Source organism: Scyliorhinus torazame, chromosome 9 (assembly GCF_047496885.1).
Source record: "Scyliorhinus torazame isolate Kashiwa2021f chromosome 9, sScyTor2.1, whole genome shotgun sequence".
In the NCBI taxonomy this organism is placed as follows: Eukaryota; Metazoa; Chordata; class Chondrichthyes; order Carcharhiniformes; family Scyliorhinidae; genus Scyliorhinus; species Scyliorhinus torazame.
This window is the reverse complement of record NC_092715.1, coordinates 99,757,007-99,763,804: the sequence shown is the minus strand read 5'-3', so window position 1 is coordinate 99,763,804 and position 6,798 is coordinate 99,757,007. Positions and strand designations below refer to the sequence as shown.

Here is a 6,798-nt window from a genome sequence, read left to right as displayed (position 1 = left end):
AGTTTTTTGCTGCTATCTGTGCCAGTACCATCAGAAAGCTATCATACAGGTAACAGAAAATTCTGCCTAATGGATAACTGGAAGGTTATGTGTAGCTTGTTTGCATGTAATTCAACTCAATATTTCTTATCATTTGCTACAATGGGCTAATTAACCTATATTAACATTCATTATTGTCCCCTTCTCTGAATGACGAAGGAGCTACAGTGATTCTTAAATCTTGTATGCTTGCAAGATCACTTCACTAATAGGCAATTAAATAATTCCCATTCTTCTACAGAGTAAAGTCCACTGAACGGAACCAACTTTGGTTGGAGAAAATAAAGTTCTTGAACAAAGTAGGCAGAGTATTCCTTGGCATTTTCGTCATAGTGATCAGTAACAGTCAGCTCCTGATAAAATATACAATAACCTTCCTATCATGTCGTCTTTTGCAGCTCCCTGGTACAACAAGTATCTAACAGCAAGAGAACCGCTTGTTTTTAATGTCAATCCGTTCATCAGTATGCACCTTGACCCCAAACCAGAATATAATAATCAGCTTGAACGAGCCACAAATTTGGTCATCTCAGCTTTAAGATTTCTAAAACACTGAAGAGCAATTATTTGAAGCCAGATATATTTCACATGAACCCAAAGAGGAGTGAGACTGATTCGTTCAAAAGTTTGGTCAGCTGGCTTCCCTCCAGATTTTCCTGGTATGGAGCCTACCTGGCGAGTGCTTATCCTTTTGGATATGTCTCAATATGTCTATCTGTTTAACACCCAAACTGCACAAAGATGAACGTCTGACAGTGGAGCTGTCCAGGCATTTGCTGATGATGAGTAATGGCTATTTTTATGTGTTCGATGTGCTGGATAACTGTGGCAATATTCTGCACGAATCAGAAATCGAGAAGTGTCTTCACTGTATCCTCCAGATAAATAGTGCTCCTCCAAAGTTCCCAATGGGTTACGTGACCACTGAAAACAGGGGTATCTGGGCAAAAGTGAGCGAGGATTTGGTGGATCTGGGGAACACAGAGAGCCTGCACCAAATGGACAGTGCTATTTTCTGTCTCTGCCTAGAGGATAATCGGGTTGAGAATGAAACTGAACTCATCCACGCTATGCTCCACAGTGACGGTGTGCACCGCTGGTTTAACAAATCCTTCAGTTTGATCATTACGAACAACGGGGTATCTGGCATTAACTTTGAGCATTCCTGGGGGGATGGCGTGGCCGTGTTACAGTTCCTAGAGGAGATATTAAACGACAGCACAGAAAATCCAGCGATCAACCAGTGCCAAACTTGAGTTCAAGCTCAGCGAGTCAGTAAAAGCAATGGCTAGTGCGGCACAGGGGGCGTTTGAGAGTCAAAGAAAATCCTTGCAAGTTGGACAACTGGAGGATCGCAATTATTGGAAAGAATTTGATAATGGAACAGAATTTAAGTCCAGGTGCAATTGTGCAGCTGGGCTTTCAGATGGCCTTTCTCCATCAGCATGGGAAAACTGTTCCTACTTATGAGTCCTGCAGTACTGCTGCCTTTAAACATGGGCGCACAGAAACCATTCACCCAGCTAATCCTCCTACGAAACAGTGCTCAATGACCTTTGTCTCTGAAAGGGGAAAGCACAGCTCAGAGGAACTGAAGAAAATGGTTTACAGTTGTTCCAAACTTCACAGAAAGCTGCTGATCAAAGCCGCCTTGCGTGAGTTATTGTGAAATACTGATTGGAAAAGACCATTTGTGAGATTATGATAGAAGATTAAAGAATATGGAATCAGGGAGATGGGAACAAACTAGGAGAAAGTGGATAGTAGGAGTTAAGGACAATTTTTAAGAGTGATTTGCAATGGAAAGTGACATCCCACGGGTTCAGTTTCAGAGACATTTCTGTTTATATTAATGATTTGTAAATAAAGCAAGAGGGAGTGGCTTCAAAATGTGTAGATGAAACCAATATTGGATACCAATAATGGGCAGCAAGGTAGCCCAGTTGATTCACAGCGCCAGGGTCCCAGGGTCGATTCCCAGCTTGGGTCACTGTATGTGCGGAATCTGCACGTTCTCCCCGTGTCTGCGTGGATTTCCTCCAGGTGCTCCAGTTTCCTCCCACAATTCCCGAAAGATATGCTGTTAGGTAATTTGGACATTCTGAATTCTCCCTCTGTGTACCAAACAGGTGCCGGAATGTGGCGACTAGGGGCTTTTCACAGTAACTTCATTGCAGTGTTAATGTAAGCCTACTTGTGACAATAAAGATTATTGTAGATGTTAATTCCTTGAAGCTGCAAAGTAAATGGCCTAAAATATGACAGATGGAATGTAATTTTGGTCACTCTGAGGTAATACAGCATGGTAAAGAAAAATACCATAATTATACATACATAGAAACATAGAAAATAATAATCACTTATTGTCACAAGTAGGCTGCAATGAAGTTACTGTGAAAAGCACCTAATCGCCACATTCCGGCACCTGTTCGGGGAGGCCGGTATGGGAATTGAACTCGCGCTGCTGGCCTTGTTCTGCATTACAAGCCAGCTGTTTAGCCCACTGTGCTAAACCAGCCCTGTAGAAGCAGGAGGAGGCTATTCGGCCCTAAGAGCCTGTTCTGGCATTCATTATGATCATGGCTGATCATCAAGTTCAATACCCTGATCTCGTCTTCCCCCATATCCCTTGATCCCTTTAGCCCCAAGGGTAATATCTAATTCCTTCTTGAACTTACATAATGTTTTCGCCTTAACTACTTATTGTGGTAGTGAATTCCTCAGATTCACCACTCTCTGGGTGAAGTAATGTCCCCTCACCTCAGTCCTAAAGGGTTTACCGCTTATCCTTATGCTATGACCGCTATTTCTGGACTCCCCCACCATCGGGAACATTGTTTCTGAATCTATCCTGTCTAATCCTGTTAGAATTTTAAAAGTTTCTATGAGATCCCCCCTCACTCTTCTAAACTCCAATGAATATAATCCAAACTGATTTAGGCTCTCTTCAAAAGACAGTGCCGACATCTCAGGAATCAGCCTGGTAAACCTTCGCTGCACTCCCTCCATAGCAAGAACATTCTTTCTCAGATAAGGACACCAAAACTGCCCACAATACTCCAGGTGTGGCCTCACCAATGCCCTATCCAATTGTAGTAAAACATCCCTACTCCCATACTCAAATCCTCTATATAATCCTCTTATTCTATGCATGGGTACATTTTTATGGAAGAGCAAATGCTAAAGGGCTACATTTTCAGGATATTAATGGCAGCAGTTCAGATTGATAAGACAATTAAAAAAAATGGAATTCTATACTCTGGGTTGACTTTTATGATTCTTTACCTCTCATTCTTCCTTCAAGGAACTCCTTAAAACCTACCTCCTTGACCAAGCTTTTGGTCATGTGCTGCAATATCCTTTATGTGGCTCGGCATCTAATTTTACATATGATATGAACATATGAATTAAGGGCAGGAGTAGGCCACTGGGCCCTTTGAGTCTGCTCCGCCATTCCATAAGATCATGGCTGATCTGATGGTAACCTCAACCCTATATTTCTGTCTACCTCTAATAATCAACAATCTATCCAGCTCTGCCTTAAAATGATTGCTTCCACTGCATTTTGAGGAAGAGAGTTCCAGAGACTCAGAATTCTCCGAGAGAAAACATTTTCCCTCATCTCCATCTGAAATGAGTAACCCCTTATTTTCCAACAAGTGGAAATATCCGCTCCACATCCACCCTGCCAATACCCCTCAGGATCTTAAAGGTTTCAATTAAGTTCCCTCTTAACCTTCTAAACTCTAGTGGATACAAACCAAACCACCCAAACCTTTCCCCATTAGACATATTGCCAACTCCTGGTATTAGTCGAGTAAACCTTCTCTGAACTGCTTTTAATGCATTTACATCTTTCCTTAAATAAGAAGATCAGTACTGCACACAATACTCTAGAGGTCGTCTCATCAGTGCCTTGTACAACTGAGGCATAACCTCCCTACTTTTGTCATCTACTCTGCTCACATTAAACAATAATATTCTATTAGTGTTCCAAATTACATGCTATGACTGTAATTCGTGATTCATGCACTAGGAAGCCCAGAGCTCTACAATCTCTCATAATTTAGATAATGAGCTTCTTTTTTATTTTTCCCGTCAAAATAGACAATTTCACATTTGCCCACATTATACTCCATTTGCCAGATCTTTGACCACTGAAACTATCTATGTGCCTTTGTAGACTCCTTATGACCTCATCACAATTTACTTTCCTATCTTTGTGTCATCAGTAGATTTAGCAACCATACTTTTATTCCCTTCATCCAAGTCATTTCTATAAACTGTAAAAAGTGAGACCACAGCACTGATTCCTGTGGCCAACCACTCATCACATCCTGCCAACCAGAAAAAGACCCATTTATGTCAACTCTCTGTTTCCTGTTAGCTAGCCAATCTTCAATTCATGTCAATATGCTACCTCCCCTCCATGAGCTTAATAATGTAGTGCCTCGGGATGTTTTATGTTTTATTACATTAAAGGTGAAATATAAACATAAATTGCTGTCTTAGCAAAAGGTATATAACAGGGGTAATGATGAGCCAATATAAAACTGTATCAGACAACTTGAAAAATGTTGGCTTTTGAAATGAAATGAAAATTGCTTATTGTCACAAGTAGGCTTCAAATGAAGCTACTGTGAAAATCCCCTAGTCACCACATTCCGGCACCTGTTCGGGGAGGCTGGTATGGGAATTGAACCGTGCTGCTGACCTGCCTTGGTCTGCTTGCAAAGCCAGCGATTTAGCCCTGTGCTAAACAGCCCCAGCCCAAATGGAGTATAATGTGGGCAAATATGAAATTGTCCATTTTGACAGTAAAAATAAAAATGAAACTTTTCTGTTAGAACAATGCAGATCGTGGAGTAATATAACACATGTGTTTAAAATAGTGGAAGAATGGAACAGGGTAGATAGTAACCAACTATTTCTGGCAGTTGAGGAATCGAGAACAAGGGAAAATGGATAAAACTGGAGGCTAGAATGTCAGTTTTGGTGGGGTTTGTAAAATGATGTCTGTGGTGATATGCCTGTGTACAGTTCTGCATATAGTTAGCAATGCGACCTCCAACCAGCTGGTGGCGATTGAGATCTATCACATGATTCAAGAAACCCGCCAGTTGGTAGTAACATTTAGAGTAGCTCTCGGAGAATTCACTGAATTCATCCAGTATCCATGGTCTGTATTATAGTTCGTTAGTTATCTATTCCACATATTTGTGAATAAATTATCTTAATAGTTAAACAACTATATGTTCTGTGTACACAGTTATATCACAACAATGTCCATTGTCCACCTGATTTTCCTTTACAGTGAATTACCAATAATAATTTCAAGGTGATGTTGATTTAAGAAAATCAAACTTCGAAATTGATGTATGATGTAATTACACAAACACCTAATACATTTGCCTTGTTGCTCATTTTCTCCTTGGTTCAATTGCTCTGTTTTATTACCTTTGCTCTTGAGTCGCCAGGTATCTTTATGATACCGCCACGAGGTTCAAGTCCGAGTAATGATCAATAACCCAATACACCGATTAGTAAGATTTAAATCAAAGCACATTTATTATACGCAGTAATCACTACTCATGCACAAATTCTACGTCTAAGCTACTTCTACAACTAACAGGCCTATACTTAACTTCGAACTGGCCCACCAGGTCAGGGGAACAAATGGCCTTTCGTTCGGGTTCTGAGTCTGCGGGATTCGAAGTTGGTACGGATTGGTAGCTAGGAGCGCCTATCTCATAGCGAGCATTGAATTAAGACTTACGATTTTGATGATCACTGGAGTTACTGCACCGGTCACGGTCAATGTTGGTTCGTTTTGTTGGGTGGCCCGGGCAGGAAGAAGAGAGCGGTGAAGAGAGTGAAGAGAGCGATTTGAACTTGGGGCTCAACTCCTATAGTCCCCAGGGGCTTCCCGCCTTTCGGGGCGGACCCTGTACCTGGTCCCAAGTGATTGGACTTTGTCCCAATCGCTTGGTTCGATTTTCTCCAATACTGGAGCGGTTCCCTGATCGATGGGCGGTCTTGAGGTGCTCATTCACCTCCTTTGTTTTGGCTCCTGCTGGCGCCGAGGAGTCTGGCTTTGCTTTGTGTGTCAAAATGTTACTTATTGTTTCCAGGGATTGCTCATCAGTATGCAGATTGCTATTGCTTTGTTATGCTGATGGTCGCTGGTATCGATGTTGTCTGGTTTTTGCAGAGGTAAATACACAGCAAACCTGCAGCTGCTGGTTTTTGTCTAAGATCCTGCCGACACCAAATTCAATAACATCAACATCTCAACGAGCACATTGAATAGCACAGCTGTTTGAACTTGGTAGTCACACAGAATGGCTATGGTATTGGATACATTTATGACACCTCGGATGCAATCTCATTTGGTATGGTAGCAAAGAAGGAAATGAATTCCTGAAATATCTAAACCAGTTTGAATGATATCTTTGATGTTCTAAAAGGAAAACCTCGAGTTTAATGGAGATGACTTGTATGCGGAAGAAGTTTGTTATTTGTTGTTATTTGTAAACCCTCCCGAGGTTTGCTAGTGTCACACGGGAGGGTTTAAACTAGTATGGCAGGGGGGTGGGCACGGGAGCAATAGGTCAGAAGGTGAGAGCATTGAGGGAGAACTAGGAAATAGGGACAGTGTGGCTCCGAGGCAGAGCAGACGGGGAGAAGTTGCTGAACACAGCGGGTCTGGTGGCCTGAAGTGCATATGTTTTAATGCAAGGAGCATTACGGGTAAGGCAG

General features: G+C 41.8%; 1 pseudogene; it reads left to right on the top strand.

Annotated features, from left to right (window-relative positions):
- Nucleotides 1-421: 421 nt before the first annotated feature.
- Nucleotides 422-1,708, top strand: LOC140430117 (carnitine O-palmitoyltransferase 2, mitochondrial pseudogene; annotated as a pseudogene).
- The last annotated feature ends 5,090 nt before the right edge of the window (nucleotides 1,709-6,798 follow it).